We start from the raw sequence: 20,628 nt of genomic DNA, 5'->3' as shown, positions 1-20,628 counted from the left end.
AACTTTGGCAGGAAGAATAAAAAGGTAGAGTATTATTTACATTGAGAATGGCAGCAGAATGTGCAGAGGGATCTGGATACTCTAGTGCGTGAGTCACACAAATTTAGTATGCAGGCACAGCAAGTAATTCAGAAGAATGCTATTCTTTATTAAGAAAGGAATTGAATATAAAAGTATACCACAGTTATACAGGGCATTGGTGAGATCACATCTTGAATACTGTGTACAGTTTTTTGCCTGCTTATTTAAGGAAAGATGTAAATGCATTGGAGGCGTTTCAGAGGAGATTTACTGGATTGATACTGGGAATGACTGGGTTGCCTTATGAGGAAAGGTTGGACAGGGCTGGACCTGCTTCCACTGGAGCTTAGAAGAACGAGGGGTGACTTGATTGAAGTGTATAAGATCCTGAACAGTCATGGCAAGGTGGACGTGGAAAGGATGTTTCCTCTTGTAGGTCAGTCCAGAACTAGAGGGCATTCTTTTAAAATTAGGGGTCATCATTTTAGGACAGAAATGAGGGGAAGTTTTTTCTCTGAGGGTTTTGTGACTTTGGAACTCTCTGCTTCAGAAGGTGGTGGAAGCGGGTTCACAGAATATTTATAAGGTGGAGGTAGATACTTGTCAGGCATTGGAATCCAAAGTTATTGGGAGTAGATGGGAATGTGGAATTAGAAACACAAATAGATGAGCCATTATCTTATTGAATGGCGGAACAGACTCGAGGGTCAGATTGGCCAACCCTGCTCCTAATTTCTATGTTCGTTGCTGCGATGAACCTTTATGAAACACTGGTTCACTGGAACTCTGTGTCCAATTCTGAGCACCAAATTTCGCAAGGGTGTGAAGGCATTGGAGAGGGTGCAGAAACGATTCAATAGAATGTGGACAAATTCACTTCAGGTATGTGGACAGATTGGAAAAACTGGGGACTGTACTCCTTCAGAGAAGTGAATGCTGAGAGGAGATTTGAGAGCGACGATCACAATCATAGAATCATACAATTTACAGTGCATAAGGAGGCTATTAGGCCCAACAAATTTGCACCGGCCCTTGGAAAGAGCCCATGCCTCCAGCCTAACCCTGTAATCCAGTAACCGCACCTAACCGTTTGGACACTAAGGGGCAATTTATCATGACCAATCCATCGAACCTGCACATGTTTAGACTGTGGGAGGAAACCAGAGTACCCGGAGGAAACCCACGCAGGCATGAGGAAAAAGTGCAAACTCCACACAGACAGTAACCCGAGGCTGGAATTGAACCCGGGTCCTTGGAGGTGTGAGGCAGCAGTTCTAACCACTGTGCCACGTGTGGGGTTTGGATAGAGTAGAGAGGGAGAAACGGTAAGGAAGAATCAAAAACCAGAGGACATTGATTTAAGGAAATTGGCAAATAAATGTGAGAACCTCAGTTAGGCCATACTTGGAGTACAGTTTTCAATTCTGGTCTCCACACTACCAGAAGGATGTGGAGGCTTTAGAGAGGGTGCAGAAGAGATTTACCAGGATGTTGCCTGGTATGGAAGACATTAGCTATGAGGAGAGGTTGAATAAACTTGGTTTGTTCTCACTGGAGCGACGGAGGTAGAGGGGCGACCTGATAGAGGTGTACAAAATTATGAAGGGCATAGACAGAGTGGATAGTTAGAGACTTTTCCCCATGGTAGAGGGGTCAATTACTTGGGGGCATAGGTTTAAGGTGTGAGGGGCAAGGTTTAGAGGAGATGTACGAGGCACATTTTTTACACAGAGGGTAGTGGGTGCCTGGAACTCGCTGCCGGAGGAGGTGGTGGAAGCAGTGACGATAGTGACGTTTAAGGGGCATCTTGACAAATACATGAATAGGATGGGAATAGAGGGATACGGACCCAGGAAGTGTAGAAGATTTTAGTTTCGATGGGCAGCATGGTCGGTGCAGGCTTGGAGGGCCTAGCGGCCTGTTCCTGTGCTGTACTTTTCTTTGTTCTTTGTTATATCATGAGGAGGAACGTTTTTCCCACAGCAGTCATTCGAATCTGGAATGTGCTGCTTGATAGTGTGCTCGTGAGCTTTCATCAGGGAATTGGATAAGCGGCTGAAGAGAAAACTCTTTGCACGCCCACGGGGAAAAGGCAGGTGGTGCAGGAGTAGCTAAGTTCCTCTGACAGAGAGCTGTCACCGACATGATGGGCAAATGGCCTCCTTCGGTGCATGATTTGATAAAAATGAGCCACGATTAGTCAAACATCCAATGGGATTACCTCACGAACAGCAACCATAACGTTAAATCTGATGTTATCTTTGAGGGGCGAAATGGCAAGTTACAAACCTAGCATTTACATTTAAATGAAGTTCACTTTGAAAGGAGAGGCATAAATGTGGAGACATTCAAAAATAAAACTACAGTTGAACACAAGGGGAGGTGCATTCTGCAGCGAGGGGACAGTTGACATTATAATTACTGAAGTCTCAAAAACAATATGGAACCGGCACGTCGCATGATGTGATTATTCAGGGGCCAGAGGGCAGCAGTAAAGCAGCAATTAATTTGTTTTCCCTCCTTGCCCTTCACTCCGAGCTGAACACTGGCTTTGCTCATTTTATCTCCTCAATGCCAGACGGCGGTCTATTTCTTGAGATTGTTGAGCTGTAATGAAGAGAGCTGCCTCAACCCATCCTTGAAGGAGAGAAACAAGCTGAAATGAAGGGGGGGCAGTTTTAGGTGCTGCTCCAGTGACTGGAGACACATCCGCCGGCGTACAATTCAGTGTAAGCAGTAGATACTCTAGAAATCATTACTTCCGAAAGGATTGAGCAGATGGTATCAGAACTCTTTATCCCACTTCATTGCCTGCGTTGTGGAGAGGAGAAATATTGCTACACCTCAGTAAGTCTTAATTGAACACACAGTTTCCACAATTTTTGAGCATTCTAATCTCAAACAGACTCTGCTGCACAAGAGAATTTTTAAAGCCACATTCATGGTAAGTGGAATACTAATCTCGAATTGCCCCAGAGATCTGTCGCAGAAAAGCATAGCCACGATAAACTAGAGAGGTGGGAAGATCTCAGCTTTGCCCACTGGCCTGTTCTAAGCGATGTTCAGCTGAAATAGCAATGGGCCCTTACAATTTGCCTCAGTGTCCTTGACTGAGGGAGGGGGAAACACAACCTGGATTCCAGTTTTGATCGAGGGGAATGTCCATGAATATGGGGTTGAGGAGATGTATTTTTTAAAATTATTCGTTCATGGGACGTGGGCATTGTCGACTGTGCTAGCATTTATTGACCATCCCTAATTGCCCCTTGAGGGGGCAGTTGAGAGTCAACCTAATTGCTGTGGGTCTGGAGTCACACTAAGGAGTACTGATTTCCTTCCCTGGAGGGCGTTAGTGAACCAGATGGGTTTTTCCGACAGTCGTTTCATGGTCATCATTAGACTTTTTAATTCCAGATATTTTATTGAATTTAAATTCCATCACCTGCCATGGTGGGATTCGAACCCAGGACCCCAGATCATTATTCTGGGTCTCTGGATTACTAATCCAGCGACAATACCACTATGTCACCACCTCCCCTGAATGGGATGGAAGGTGAGATTAAGGGAGATTGTGTTGCCAGCTCTGCATACATGGGTGTCAAGCGAGAAGTTGCTGGGGCTGATAACCCCCTCATGGGTAATTTGTCTGTTGCAAATCACAATCTGGATTCAAGACTGGCCATTTGTGAGGCATTGGAGGCTCAGCAGCTTGGGAGAGGAATGGATACAATTGGAAGAATCTGGGCAGCACGGTGGCCGAGTGGTTAGCCCTGCTACCTCACGGCGCTGAGGTCCCAGGTTTGATCCCGGCTCTGGGTCACTGTCCGTGTGGAGTTTGCACATTTTCCCTGTGTCTGCATGGGTTTCGCCCCCACAACCCAAAGATGTGCAGAGTAGGTGGATTGGCCACGCTAAATTGCCCCTTAATTGGAAAAAATAATTTGGTAATCTAAATTTAAAAAAAAAAAATTGGAAGAATTAAAGAACGCTCACCTCAACCGACCACTGCTTGGTCACAATCAGCCGACTGCATGTTACTCACGCAGAAGTGGCACCCACTTTCAGTGCCGCTGTGGAGACCTGCGGCCCCCATACAAAATTCAGCCCGGTGTGGGCAAAAGTAGAGACTGGCACTTTGTCCATTTTGGGCACCAGAAATGCTTCACATTTGTCCACTGTCTCTCAAGGCAGCTTCCAAAGGAGGGTTCCTGTCAGCTCTGAAGAGAACCAGGCTCCTGCAGTCGACCCTTTGTAGCATGACCTCCGAGACATACTTAGCGGTCACACCTTCCCCTTATATTCCTGCTCACAATATTCCCATGGGCAAAGGTGGGAAACAGCAATCATTCTTTGTTAAGGAGAAGGCAGTTTTGTCGCCTGTGAAATGCAGTAATCTTTAAAAGCCAGGTTATACAACAGTAGCCACACAGCCATTTCTCCTGTTCAAGGAGATGATTGAAAGGAGGAAGTGGAGGCTTGGGCTGTTTTTCTTGGAGCAGCGAAGGTTGAGAGGGGACCTGATAAAGGTGCATAAGGTATTCGGGGCATAGATAGGGTGGACAGGAAGGCACCTTTTCCACTGGTAGAGGGGTCAATAACCAGGGGACATAGATTTAAGGTAAGAGGTAGAAGGCAAAGAGGGGAGTTGAGGAGAAGCTTTTTCACTCAGAGGGTGGTGGGAGTCTGGAACAGAAAAGGTTCTTGAGGCAGAAACTCTTGTAACATTTAAGAAGTATTTAGATTTTCACTTGCAATGCTGTAACCTCCAGGGCAATGGGCCAAGCGCTGGAAAATAGGATTAGTGCAGTCAGATCTGTGTTGATCGGCGTGGACAAGATGGGATAAATGGCCTCCATCTGAGCAGTAAACGTCTACGATTCTATGCATTGTCTTTGCAGCATTCTTCGAGGCCAGTTCTCCTTGTTGCTGACAACAAAAATATGTTTGTCCACAAACTTTTGCTGGAATAATTTGCAGCAACAGGTTGATTGCTCTGACGAGCACACTAGCCCCTCAAAGCTGGAATGGAAGACTTAATACTGCAATCAACGTTTATAGAACATAGAACTGTACAGTACAGGCCCTTTGACCCACGATGTTGTGTCGAACTAGTCTGAAACTAAGATTAAATCAACCTACTCCCAATCATTCTAGTGCACTCCATATGCCTATCCAATAACCACTTGAAAGTTCCTAAAGTGTCCGACTCCACTACCAGAGCTGGGAGTGCATTCCACGCCCCAACCACTCTCTGAGAAAAGAATCTACCTCTGACATCCCTCCTATATCTTCCACCATGAGCCTTATAGTTATGCCCCCTTGTAACAGCTACATCCACCCAAGGGATAAGTCGCTGAACGTCCACTCTATCCCTCTAATCATCTTATACACCTCAATTGAGTCACCTCTCATCCTCCTTTGCTCCAATGAGAAAAGCCCTAGCTCCCTCAACCTTTCCTCATAAGACCGACCCTCCAATCCAGGCAGCATCCTAGTAAATCTCCTTTGCACCCTTTCCAATGCTTCCACATCCTTCCTATAATGAGGTGACCATAACTGCCCACAATACTCCAAATGTGGTCTCACCAAGGTCTTGTACAGTTGCAGCATAACCTCACAGCTCTGTACAAGACCTTGGTCAGACCACATTCTCTGGTATTCAGGCAAGGCTGCAGATTTGCCCATTGCTGGCTCATGGTTTAGGTACCTATTCGTCCCTCAACAGTCTCCTCATATTTTTCGGCAGCACATCTCTTGATTTCCATTCCCTGAAGCCGGATTGCTGGAATTGGGAGAGTTACATCTCTCCTGCACCTTTGATTTTGCCAAGCTGAAATTTGTGCAACATCTATCGTCCATTTATTTTCATTCTGCTGCTTGCTGAAATTTTGCTTTAAGCCAGCACACCTCTGGCATCGCCATTCTTGCTGTCACCAGGTTACTCCCTGCAGCAGCAGGCACGGGGCTGGGCTTAGACATCCCTGCTCAACTCATCGTTTCGGAGCATTTTGGAAATGCAGTTGGTGGTAAGGCAACACAGAAACGAGGCGGACCAGAAATTGTCGCAACTGCTGGACATGTCTGATAAGAATTATCTTGGTTGCCTGAGTTTCAGCACAGAGATCATCACCAAATCAGTTGGACCCTGACTTTTATTCTTTGTACAGCACTGAGACGGCCGATGCCAATTTTATGTCTGTGTGGGTCATTTCAAGCTGCCACTGGCGGCATTAGTCCATTTAGTCTAACACCGAGTATGCCAATATTGAAAGCTGGTTACCTCAGCCGTTTTGTCAGAAGGAACAAACTTGTTACTTTGTGAATGGAATTCAGGAAGGAGGTGGCGAGGGTCCCACGTTTCCACCCACTACCTAGAAGAGCAGGAAGGACCTCATTAATGGCACCCGTGTCGCCATCGGGGAATTTACCGAGAGTCCCACTAATTGCAAATTATGTCATTTGCTCAAAGTCAATTGGTCTTGAACCACAACAGCTGGAAAAGGGAGATCCTTCCTGTAGTCACAATGCTTTCCCCAAGTGATAGATCATGTGAACACAGTGAAGGACAAGATAGAATGAGACCAGGGCTGTATCTTGCTGTTCTGGTATTGACAGCACTCGGGAAATCTCACATCCCTACTCAAAGTCTGGTGGATGGTGTGGTAGGCATCTCAGTCTGCATAGATCACAGTAAGAAGTCTTACAACACCAGGTTAAAGTCCAACAGGTTTGTTTTGAAACACTAGCTTTCGGAGCACTGCTCCTTCCTCAGATGAATGATTCACCTGAGGAAGGAGCAGTGCTCCGAAAGCTAGTGATTTGAAACAAATCGTTGGACTTTAACCTGGTGTTGTAAGACTTCTTACTGTGCTCACCCCAGCCCAATGCCAGCATCTCCACATCATGCATAGATCAGGTGTTGTCTTAGTCTACAGCCTGAGAATGCATCCGTTGAGCTCTGGACAGCTTTACCCAACTGTGAATGGGAACCTGCATCTAGAAAATCTGGAGTAAGCAGTTTTGTAGCCTTGGTGACAGAGAAGACAAAGGAAATGACGGAAGGAAATGTCAATGAGGTTGATCACCAGACCGTTGACTGGCGCATCAAGGATTGATGGTTAGGGCTCTGTTAGATTATTAACACAGAGCTTTATTAAGACCCCTTTTGTAGTACAGTAAAAATGATAGGAACAGAGCCTGACATAAATCAGTGCCAAGGTAGAAGGATCATGGGAATTGATGTCAGGCTTTAAAACATTTGTAGTAGCGATAAAGCTGAGGGTGGGACATTCCAGTTCCGGCTGCAATGGGGCCGGACATTCCCACCCAAAGTCAACAAATCTTTTACTGGTCCATGATGTTTTCTATCCCAGCCGCGACATTCCCCATGGTGAACAGGGCCTGGAAAGCCTAGACCTAAGTCTTTGTAGAAATTTTAAATAGTTTGGGTAAGTTAAAAGAGCAGGCATGTTGGAGACTCTTTGAGACAAGAGACTACAGGATGTAATGGTTCAAGAATGTAGAACAATTGGTGAATATGGTCATCTGAATATGTTCAAACTAAAAAGGAAATGTGTATGATTGCTTGAGAATAGCAGACACAGGGCATGCCCACCAGAGGGATGAGCATGATTGGACAGTGGAAAGAGTTAATTTGGGCCAGAATAAGAGGGACCCACCTAATTGAACCCAGGCATTGGAGAAGAACCAGCGAGCAGAAGAGAGGAGAAAGAAAGAGGCGTATAGGCCAGAAGTAACAAGAGATGTGTCTTCTTTTAAATATTCCTAACCAGATTTATAAATTAGTTGACACCTTATTACCTAGAAAAGTCAAAACTTCATTCTTGTGCATTCCCTTAGTGCCTGTCCCTTAGTGTATGCAAAGCATAATCCTCCGCCATTTTTGGCAACTCCAGCGTGATGCCACCACCACACACATCTTCCCTTCACTCCCTCTGTCAGCATTCCGCAGAGACCGTTCCCTCCGAGATAATCTAGTTCACTCCTCCACCATACCCAACACCTCTCCCATCACCCATGGTACCTTCCTGTGCAATCGCCGAAGGTGTAACACCTGCCCCTTTACCTCTTCCATGCTCAACATCCCAGGCCCAAAACACTCATTCCAGGTTAAGCAGCGTTTCACTTGCACCTCTTTCAATTTGGTCTATTGCATTCGCTGCTCCCAATGTGGTCTCCTCTATAACAACACTTTTCACTTATACTAATACACGTGACAATAATAAATCATATCAAATCAAATCAAATCAAATATCGGAGAGACCAAACGCAGACTGGGTATCACTTTGCTGAGCACCTTCGGTCTGTGTGCATTCAGGACCCTGACCTTCCCGTTGCTTACCATTTTAACACAAGATCCTGCTCCCATGTCCACATGTCTGTCCTTGGCCTGCTGCAATGTTCCAGTGAAGCTCAACGCAAACTGGAGGAACAGCACCTCATCTTCCAATTAGGCACGTTACAGCCTTCCCGTCTCAACTTCAAATTCAACAACTTCAGATGATTAGCTCCACCCCACCTCGACCCCTTGGTTTTCATTTGAACTGTCTTTTACCATTTCTTTCTTTCTTCATTTCTTTCTTTCTTGTCTTTCTTTACATGTATTTACCCCCCCCCCCCTCTCATATCTTATTCCCCTTTCCTTACCTTTTCTCCCCTTCCCCTCCCCCCACATCTACGTCTGTCACAGTTTACCCTCTGATGTTAGTTTCTCTGCTGTTTGGCCTTTCACACCTTTTGTTCTCTCTGGGGACTGCCAGTAGCACTCTTTCCTCATAGTTTCTGTGGCTATTAGCATCCCGTTTCCCTGGGATTCTATGGCTGTGACTCATCTTTCATTCTCACTCCACAGTATAAATACCTCCCACTTTCTCTGTCTTTTAGCTTTGACAAAGTGTCAACTGGACTCGAAATGTTAGCTCTTTTCGCTCCCTACAGATGCTGCCAGACCTGCTAAGATTTTCCAGCATTTTCTATTTGGGCCCTTCATGTCTGTCTTTGTCGTTTCCTAGTCCTGTGCTCCTTTGCTGATGGAGGACCTCTACCTTTTGCTGGGGGAGACTGCAGATGAACTTAGAGGACGGCCTCAGGAAGCTCTGGGCCTAATAAGCCTAGATTTGGACTCCTTTACCTCAGCATTAGGCACTTTTGTCTGGATGGATGGCTGAGAGGCAATAACAAGGGACTGGTCTCCCTGATAGAAGGCAGCCGGCTTGTGTGACATAGATCCATGGCCACTCCCCTGGGACTACCCCTCACCACTTCTCCCCACTGTAAAACATTGAACAGGATTCAGTACACCACTGGCCAAGATTTTGTTGGGTGGCGCGGTTTCTCTTCCTGCCACCTGTAGAATCAGCGGAGAACATATCCCCTATATTGTGTGGCCCTCACACCCATTTAAAACCCCAGCAAGTGTTAGTTGGCTTCAGGCCAGAGTCCTGCCCCTCATTTGGGTAGGGAAACCCCGTCCGGAGAGTTTCTGGCCAATCTGATGGGCCAGAGGTTCTCGACTCCCTGCGGCACCACAATCTGCAGTGGATAGGACTGGCCTGCAAGAAGTCCTTGGACCATAAGTCCCGAGAATCAGAATCAGTCACATTTTGGGGGTCTTAGGGTAGGTGAGGGGGGGGGCGCGGAGGTGAGGCCTGGGGAAGTGGACAGAGGTGGCAGTGGTCAGATGTTAAAAAGAAGCTGCTGTTGGAGACATGCCCCACCCCCACTTCCTGCTCGAGGTCTGGACAGGGTTAGATTTCAGGCTCATGCCTGAAAATTGAAGCTGGGCAGAAAAGAGCCCATAATTGGCCACTTAGGAGACTCAAATTGGGGTGACGGTGGGCAGGCAGTTCACAACTTCTGTCGTGTTAAATTGTGGAGAGGGCGGATCGGGGAGGGGGGGAACCTTTCGGGAAGGCCATCTGGAGAGTTTCATAGTCATCCCCACCCATCCCCACCCTCACCCCGAAATCCTACAAACCTGCGGCTGGGAAAGGTAAAATACTACTCACTAATATTCTGCTCACCTGATCGGCTTGGACTGAAAGGTATTTCCAGACCTATCCAGGCACCTGAAAAACGTTCTCAACAATCGGATGACTGGTTCAATGTTTTAAAAAATTCTTTATGGGATATTCGGCATCATTGGCGATGTCACCATTTGTTACCCATCCCTAATTGCCTTGGAACTGAGTGGGTCTGGAGTCATGTATAGGCCAGGCCAGATAAGGACAGCAGGTTTCCTTCCCTAAAAGATATTTGTGAACCAGATTGGGCGGAGAATAGGTTCCGATGCCAAATTCATGGCAGGCACCCATTTGACGCGAAATCACGATTCTCCGTCACCTCGATAGTGGCATCAATGCATACTGGAACACAAGTACAGCAAACACAGTTTGCATATCATTAGCGGGCCCAACACGGTATTCTCCGGGCCTGCTCAACCTCCGATGGACCAAGTTCCCGACAGCACAGTTCACTTGTGCTTTCAAAAATCGCGAAACCGATGTGGTGGCTGATGAAGGAGAGAGAGGAGGTAGGACACAGAGAGGAGCAACTGTGGGCTGCAGGGCTGGATACTGGCCGGGCAGGCTGGGGTGGGGGAGGGGGCATCTGGCTGTGTGGGGTTTGTACATTCTCCTCTTGTCTGGGTGGGTGTCCTCCAGGTGCTCCGTTTTCCTCCCACTGTCCAAAGATGTGAAGGTTAGATGGATTGGCCATGCTAAATTGTCCCTTAGTGTCCAGGGATGTGCAGTTTAGGGTTTGGGTTACAAGGATAGGGTGGAGTGGACGGAGGAGTGTAAATGGGTAGAATGCTCATTCAAAGGGTCAGTGCAGACTCAATGGGCCAAATGGCCTCCTTCTGAACTGTAGGGATTCAACGATTCTGTGCGGCCTTTACTTTTGGTTGCCTCAATAAACTTTTGTTGTTTAACCTTCTTGGGACTCCTGAAGATATTATACTGGCGACGAGGAAAAACTACAGCTACGATTCTGGACATCCGGGCCATGTTTGAATTCCTATGCCTGTGGAACCCGAAGTTTTAGTGTACCTATTCCCTACTCGACGGCGCCAAATTCAAAGACCTTTGATGAGCTGGTAGCATGTGTGGCAGACCATTATGATCCCAAACCATTGGTGATAGCACAGAGATGCAGGTTCAACATGGCCGGGAGAACCCCGGGAGAGTCGGTCACGGAATTCCTGATGCACTTATGCACATTGGCTGAGCATTGCGGTGATGGGCCGTTTCTTTCAGAGATGCAGTAGGACCACCTCGTGTATGGTATAAACAACATGGCAAGCTAACATAAGCTGTTGACAGAGTCTTCTTTGACTTAAAAAGACCATAGAATTATCCTTCTCGCATGAAAACATGGAGACCGGAGTCCAGGAACTCAAGTGCTCCTGAAATTAGAGGTAAATAGCATTGGTCACCCCCATTCAGGTGAATAACGCCCATTCCCAGAGCAGAGCCCATGAGATTCAATTGCCAACTGAGCAACGTCATGGTCATACCCATTGGCCAAGGACCATTGCAACCCAATGGGACATCTCTCCTGAGCTCCAAGAGAACAACTCACAATGATGCTGCATCTGTGATCACTGGAACAGTGGGGATGGGGAACACCAGAACTGTCAGCAAATGTGTCGCCCTGGTCGGGGGACACGTCTACCCAGAGCCAGGGCTTTACACTTAGCGCAGCATGAGTAGGGTGAACACATGCAACTAAATTCCATTACGGCATCAAAAGTAGCCCCCATCAAAATCACCATCCAGGGGAATGGCCACTGCTGACTCACAGGTTCAATTCCAACCTTGGGTGACTGTGGAATTTGCACCTCCTCCCCGTGTCTGTGTGGGTTTCCTCTGGGTGTTCCAGTTTCTTCCCACAGTCTAAAGATGTGCAAGTTAGGTGGATTTACCATGGTAAAATTCCCCTCGGTATTCCGGAATGTGCAGATTAGGTGGGGTTACAGAGGTAGGGCAGGGGATTGGGCGTAGGTAGAATTCTCTTTCAGACTGGATGGGTCAAATCACCTCCTTCTGCACTGTACAGATTTTATGGAAAATACTGGAGAGCCAGAAATCATCATTGGAATAACGATGACTCCGGTTGCTATGTGCAGCAATCAGTTTGCCTGTTACTGATAGTGGTTCAGGGTCCTGGACCCAGTCTGTTGGGCTGCGACTGGTTGCAGAGGCTCCGCCTAGTTTGGCAGCAGATCTTTAAAATGGGTCCAGGTGGGTTGGATGAGGTCCTGGGAAAATACCTGGAAGTTTCAATGCCCTGATGTAGAAAGTGGCCGACAATCTGACGTGGCTGGAAAGCTTGGGCATTATTCGTCCAGTTCAGTTCGCAGAGTGGGCGGCACCAGTAGTCCTGGTGTTGAACTAGACAAGACCGTCTGCCTGTGTGGTGATTATAAAATAACAGTGAACTTTGCCTCCCGGTTAGACAGGTACCCAATGCCGTGTGTGGGGGACCTTTATACATAGTTGGCTAGAGCTCATTCTTTCTCCATGTTGGAGATGAGTCGCGCATTTCTCCAGTTGGAGTTGGATGTGGCGTCCAGGAAATATGTGACCATCAATACGCAGAGGGGACAGTATGAATACAGCTTGTCCTCTAGATTGCTAACACATTATAACACTTCCAGACCGCTCCAAATCACTTGCGATGCCCGCCGATATGGCATCAGGGTGGTGTTGTCCCATTAGATGGACGATGCGACAGAGAGGCCAATAGCCTTTCAGAATCTTGGCCGACACAGAATGCAGGTGAACTCAGATTGAAAGGAAAGACTGGTCATGATCTTCGCGGACAAAATGTTCCATCAATACGTTTATGGATGGCACTTTGCAATCATCATGGACCATAAACTGTTACTCGGTCTTTTCAAAGAAGACAAGGTAATACCACTATTAGCATCAGCCAGGATCCAGTAATGGGCAATATTGCTGGCACAAACGAGTATGCTTTCAAAGTATCATCCGGGCGCACAGATCGCGCACGCAGATACCCTGACCCAACTCCCATTGCCGGCATGTCCCCCATACCTGCCATAAGACCATAAGACATAGGATCAGAATTAGGCCACTTGGCCCATCGAGTCTGCTCCGCCATTCAATCATGGTTGATATGTTTCTCATCCCCATTCTCTTGCCTTCTCCCCATAACCTCTGATCCCCTTATTAATCTGCTTAAAGACACTCTGACTAGTGTTATGGGCCAGGGTTTAGAGAACCCCAAAGTGTATCATGGAGTTCACCTGACCCACAACTTTTAATAGATTGCGGTATGGGGAGCACACGGCCCACTCTACAGGTGTGGTACAGCAGAAATGGAAAAGTATTTTTTAAAAGCAAAACAATGTTTATTCTATGAACTCAAGTTAACCTTTTTAAAACATAGTGAACATCTTAGCAACCATTAATTCAAATACAACCCCCAAAGACTACAACACTAAGTAAACCTTTAAGCTTTCCTTTTTAACATCCATACAACTTAAAAACAAAACCTTTATCAGAAGCACATCAGGTTGAAGTCACTACTGAAAACATTTATAATTCTGAATTCACCAAATGATCAAGAGATAGTCTTTTGATGGCAGAGAAAACAGCAGTACACTTGCTTGGTCTGGCTTCAGCTCCAACACTGAAAATGAAACTAAAACACACCCTGCAGCAAACAGACTAAAACGAAAGTAAAAAGCTGACAGACAGCCCAGCTCCACCCACACTCTGACATCACTGCAGTAGTAAACACCCATTTCTTAAAGGTACTCTCACTTCAGATATTTATATACACACCCATTTATAAACACCCATTTCTTAAAGGTACTCTCACTACAGATATTTATATACACACCCATTTATAAACACCATTTCTTAAAGATACTCTCACCTGACACTAGGCCTCCATGGCCTTCTGCGGCAATGAGGTCCACAGATTCACCACCCTCTGGCTGAAGAAATTCCTCCTCATCTCTGTTTTAAAGGATTATCCCTTCATTCTGAGGCTGAACCCTTAGGTTCTAGTCTATCCTATCAGTGGAAACATCTGCTCCGCATCCACTTTATCTAGGCCTCTCAGTATTCTGTAAGTTTCAATGGGATCCCCCCTCATCCTTCTAAACTCCATTGAGTCCAGACCCAGAGTCCTCAGCTGCTCTGCATACACCAGTAGTGGACAAAGTCATGTTGCCGCTAAATGTTATGGACACCTTGCCAGTCACAGCTTTGCAATTCGTGTGTAGATGCAAAAGGGCCCTATGTTGGCAAAGTTGCGCCACATCGTCCTGCATGGGGAACGAGGGGGAAAATTGCCTTAAGAACTGCAGGTTTTCACAACTAAGCAACAGGAGCTTAGCTTGAAGACAGCATTCTCCTGTGGGGAGCCTGTGTACTGGAGCAAGGCAGGAAAGCCATATTGCAGGACCTGCACAATGCACACCTGTGGTGACAAAATGAAGATGCTCGCCAGAAGCTACGTGCGGTGGCCGAGGCTCGATGCTGGCATTGAGAGGATGCTGAAGCAGTGTACGTCATGTGAAGAGCATCAAAAGCTCCTGCCATTAGCCTCATTTCACGCCTGGGAGTGACCAGGTCAGCCCTAGGTGGGATTACACATTGACTTAGCTGGGCATTTCTCAGGGTCAATATTTTTACTACTTGTCGACACCTATTCAAAATGGATGGTCATCCACCACTTGACAGACCACCATTGAGAAGTTACACCAGTTGTTTAGTGTCCATGGTATCCCAGAAGTGCTCTTTACTGATAACGCCACCCCTTCCACCAGCGAGGAATTCTCGAAGTTCTTGCAGGCGAATGGAGTGAAACACATTTGGACAGCCCCGTACCATTATTCTTCAAACGGCACCACTGAGTGGGTGCTACAGACTTTTAAGAGGGACATAAGGAAACAGGCCACAGGGTCCATTTAGATGAAATTGTCGCATTTCCTGTTCAAAGATCGGGCCGCGCCACATATAACGATCAGGGTAGCACCTGGTGGTCCAAAGTCTATGAACCCACCAAAGCCTCGTGTTTCCTCATTTTGGTGGGAAGGTGGAGAAGAAACAATGGGCGGGATACTCCAAAATGGAGGCAGAGTGTTTGCGCCGTCGTGAACGCCATCGAGGTTCACGACGGCGCGAAACGGCCCCTATCCCAACCGATTCAGGGCCTGATAATGGGCGAGGAGCAGCGCCGCGCCATTTACGCACGCCAGGCCTTGGCGCCGCGTAAAGGCGGCACCGCATACATGATGTGGCCGGCGCCGCATAACTGGTTGCGCATGCATGGTTGCTGTCCTCTCCGAGTCCGCCCCGCAAGAAGATGTCTGACGGATCTTGCGGGGCTGCGGAAGAAAGGAGGTCCTCCTTCAGAGAGGCCGGCCCGACGATCGGTGGGCACCGATCACGGGCCAGACCCCATTTGAGGCCCCCCCCCCCCCCCTGCCGGTGCAGGATCCCCCCTCGCCCCCCCGCAGGCCGTCCCCCCCAGCGTTCCCGCACTGTTCCCGCCGGCAGCGACCAGGTGTGGACGCGCCGGGGGGAACCCGCCGTTTTGGGCAGGCCGCTCGGCCCATCCGGGCCGGAGAATCGCGGGGGTACTGGTGAATCGCCATTTTGGCTGTCTCGGGCGATTCACTGTACCGCGACGCACAAAACGCGATTGTGCCGATCTGGCCGCCTCCGTGAATCGCGGGAGGGCGTCGGACCGGCGTTGCGGGAAAATTTGGCAACCCAGGCGATTCTCCCAACTGACGCGGGAGCGGAGAACCGCGCCCACTATCTCCAGAGAAAGTACCTTGACCACCGGAAGCAGGATAGGGGGTTCAAGCCAGATGACACAGTATATGTCCAGAATTTTCTTGGGGGGGGGGCGGGGGTGCCCTTGGATGCCGTGGACAGTAGTACAGAAGACTGGACCACTCTGTTATACTGTCAAAATCAAGGAGCGGATGGTACGCAAACACTTGGACCATCTCAAAGTCAGGGAATCCGTACCAGAGCCAGGCCCACCAGATGAATCAGCGTCCTTTTACTGAGCATCTATGGGCCAAGGAGCAATACTCCCCAAGAGCCAGGACACAGATATGCACGAAATGGAGCATTCGGAGTTAGACATGGAGACAGAAGCATCCATGGTCTAGTGTGACAGTTTGACCAGGGAGAAACCGCCGGCAGGACATCATGGCGATCGGCGCAGAAGTGATGTTCCCCGACCTGTTACCCACCCGCATAACCACTGGAACACAGCCGCGGGCAAAGCGGAGGAGACTTCCTCCACTTCAATGACAGAGGGACCTCCGGACTTTGGCGGGGCTGGGGGGGGGGGGGGGATGTGAGAGGGATGTAATAGCCCTAAACCTCCACTTGGGGTCCTGGAATAGGAGTTCCCCAGCGGAGGACTAGTGAGCCAGGCATTTAAAAGCCGTCCCAGATTGGGACCGGCAGGATCGGTAGTCGCAGCTGGGACTATGCCGGGATGTGGTGTTTACTTTTGTTTGCCGAAATAATCCTTTGTTGTTTAACCTTCTCAGGGCCCCTGACGATATATAGTACTGCTGGAAAACCCCACTGTTATATCACTCTCCAATCCAAACAACAGCCAATTAGCACAACTCACTATTTTGCAGCCCATAGCCAATGGTGTATCCAATCCCCTTTCATCTAATGGGTTTCAATTTTGCTAACAAGCTAAATAAATGGTACTTTATCAAATGATTTTTGAAAATTCATGCACACAACATGTACAATACGGTCTTTATTTACCCTGTTAGCTGATCAGAAACTGAATACCATTTGACATCATTTACCCTTAACAAATCTGTGCTGGCTCTCCTTTATTGGTCCATTCTTATTGTTTTCCATTGGATTATTGTTTCTTTCCCAGCACCAGTAGATCAGCACACAATCTTCTGTAGTAATGTGATTGTGTTTCTGCTAACTTTAAATTTTATTGAACGACTGGCCAATAATTGTTGGCTATGTCCGACTGCAGTGTTACCTCTAGGCTGTATGATCACGCAGCATCCCAAATATTCCCACAGTGGCCACGCACAGGTTGTGTTTAAGTTACTGTGTGTGTGTGTGTGTAGCCAGGCTAACAAACATAAAGAGGCCACATGCCTGGGTGGCTCAAAATACATTAGAGAGCGAGTAGTAGTCCTCACCCGCCTTGAAGAAGGGTATGTCAAATGTAATCCTTCAGTCCTTTGGCACCACCCCTCTAGCTAAAGGAGGATTGAAAGATTGTGCTCACGACACGGTGGCACAGTGGTTAGCACCGCTGTCTCACAGCGCCAGGGACCCGGGTTCAATTCCGGCCTTGGGTGACTGTCTGTGTGGAGTTTGCACTTTTTCCATGGATTCCCACCAGATGCGCTGGTTTCCTCCCACAGTCCAAAGACGTGCAGGTTAGGGCGATTGGCTGTGCTAAAATTGTCCCTTAGATGTGCAAAAGGTTGGGGGGATTTGAGTTACGGGAATAGGGTGGGGACCCGACCCTAGGTGTGGTGCTTCTTCAGAAGGTCAGTGCAGACGTGATGGGCTGAATGGCCTCCTTCGGCACTGTAGGGATTCTATGATTCTTTTAAAAAATAAATTTAAAGTACCCAATGTTTTTTCCAATTAAGGGGCAATTTAGCATGGCCAATCCACCTAACCTGCACATCTTTGGATTGTGGAGGTGAGACCTACGCAGACACGAGGAGAATGTGCAAACTCCACCCAGACAGTGACCCGGGATCGGGATCGAACCCAGGTCCTCGGCGCCATGAGGCAGCAGTGCTCACCACTGTGCCATCGTGCCACCCTAAGGGAATATACGGTTTTATGTAATTGCCACATTTACTTCTCTCAGTAACTTAGAACGTATTCCATCCAAACTTGGTGACATAACCACAGAACACTAACAGTTTTTCTAGTACCGTTGTTTCATCTATTTTTATTTCAACCAGTGTCCCAGCAACCTCTGCATTTACCCTTGCTTTGCCAAAGTACCATTAACGCCATTAACGCCTCAACCATGTCACCTGCCTCCATCAATAGACTTCAATCTGGGCCATGACCTTTCCTCTGAAAACCCTTTCACTGTTAATATTCCAAGAGAAGACCTCTGAATTCCTTTTTATGCATGCTACCAGCCTAATCTCGCATTGTCTCTGTACCTCTCTTATTTCTTTTTTGATTTCTCTTCTGTGTTTTCCTTACAATTTGTAATCCGAGGCACTAGACACTACTTTGTTCTTCTCAAATTCCATCTGCCAATGTCTCAAGGTAAGGAAAACAATTGGGACATCACAAACCCTTTTTCTCTCTTCAGGTGTCATACCCCAGGAGGGTGTTAGTGAACATGGGCCTGCATGCTGTTAAGATCTTGGACTAGACCCCAACACCTGTTCGAATACCGGGCAAAAACCTGAAACAAATTTTTTTCCATTTTTAAAACTGTGAGGAAAGGATACTTTACTCCAGGAGTGATTCCACTGCCCAATCTTTTGTATTAAAATAAACATCATTCTTAACAGAATGCATTAACATCACAGAAAATAGCTTTTCAATTAACAGTTAATCTTAAAATAAAAGGAAACGCTTTCTACTACTAACTTGTACCTTCTCAATCCCTAATCAGGCAAAGCCCATTTCAGGTCAAAAACTACTGATAAATAAAGTTATCAAACACAGGGAGCTGGATTCTCCGTTTGGGAGACTAAGTCCCCACGACGGCATGAAAACGGTGGTGTTTTACGCTCGGAAAATGGGCGCAAAATGGCCACAGATTCCCTGCTCTGGGGGGGGGGGCTAGCAGCCAGGCAGCGCAGCCCGCGGACCCGGACCGCAAACGTAGTCCCTCCCTTTGGCTGGCCCATGCGCCCCGGACCCCCCACCACCACCACCCTCCTCCATAATGCCCCAGCCCCGAATAAAGCCGCCCCTGCCTGCAAATCGGCCCTCACCCAACTGGGGCGCCGCTGGACTGAGTCCGCAGCCGCCACACTGAGTTCCCGATGGGTGAGACCATGAGAGTCCCACACCCTCGGGAAGTCGGCCGGTCAGGGACGGAACATCGCAGGGCGCCTAGGGTATGCCGATTTTCAGAGGGTGGAACATTGCAAAAGCGGCGCCGCCCCCGATTTTGTCATCATCAGGGATTTTCCGCCCCATCACCGAAAGCAATTTTGGCATCGAGGATCAGAGAATGCAGCCCTGGGTTATTTGCTGTACACTTGTAAATAGATTTCTAGGAAAGACTGCTTGAAGAGAGAGAGAGAGATCCTTTCAGGAAACAGCCTGCAGATCCTTCTGTCTTTGTCAGAATACTGCTTAACATGATAGCATTTGGCAAAAGCTGCAACTCAGCTTAAAGCTCATGGCAGACTGCCAAACCTACAGACAGACCTGGTTCCTCCCATTGAGCTCCATCATTATCTCACTCAGATCCCATGGCCTGCTTACCTAAATCTAGATATCAAATTATCTACTCTCCAAGGAATCTCCAGCAATCATAACAAGATTCCATTTGACCTTCCTTTGTAAACAAATACCTGGTTGGAATTAATGATGATCTCACTTTTACGACATCTTAACTGCACCTTTTGCAAGCCTAACAGCTGCCTGTGGGTTAAACCAGGATTATATTAATAACATTACCGGAACATGGATATAGAATATAATCGACTTAAAAATACAATCTAAATAAAAATTTCCTACATTCATCACAATGTTAGTCTTGCTCTGGAGGGGTGGACCATCTTTGTTGGTGGTACATTCATCCAGTTTGTGATGCTCTTTGAAAAGATAATTCTTTGCCGACATTGATCCCTTTTACTATTGATCACTCCCATCAGACTTTGAAAATCATGATTTCTTATTCGATACTCTAGAAATTCCAACTTTTTCTTCCTCACCTTGGTCAGCAGAATTCTTTATTTTACTTGTTTTGTGATGATATTGTGTGTAGTAACCTGCACGGGGCAGATTCAATTGTTTTCGCCGTGTGGCTCGAGGAGTATGAGCTCCCCCGCTAATCACTTCTCGGCCTTTTGGCTACGATGAGCGTGAGGTTAGGTGCATCTGGTATGTCTCTCTTGTGGGGACCATGAATTGGATTGAATTTGAATTGGTTTTTGGAGCGGGCAAGGAGCCGGATTAGGGGTTTGCCCCTGCCACACTCTGTGTTCTGGCTTTGTAACTCTGGTAAAGTAATAAAAATAAACTACGGGGCTGCTAACCATGTTGTATAAAAGAATGGCCAGATAGGAACTGACCGATACGGAAAGAGGACCCTGTGAGGTTCAACCAGGCCGCATGTAATTAGTACAATCTTAGAAATACACGTCTTCTTTTGTTTGCTCTTCTGACTCCACTCGTCTTTACTAAATTGGGAATTGCTTTTGAGAGAGTCGTATAACAGTGCTATCTGTAACAAATGTTCTCAACAAAGCGTTAATAATTGTCCTAGCACATTGCAAAATCCTGGCTTTGGTAACCTGCCATATTCATTACTTCAGATGCAATCAGTTTGACAGAGGGACCTGTCGAAGGCTGGAAATATCAACATTGGGCGACAAAA

This window comes from Scyliorhinus torazame, chromosome 10 (assembly GCF_047496885.1).
Source record: "Scyliorhinus torazame isolate Kashiwa2021f chromosome 10, sScyTor2.1, whole genome shotgun sequence".
Classification (NCBI taxonomy): Eukaryota; Metazoa; Chordata; class Chondrichthyes; order Carcharhiniformes; family Scyliorhinidae; genus Scyliorhinus; species Scyliorhinus torazame.
Note: the sequence above shows the minus strand (reverse complement) of the source record.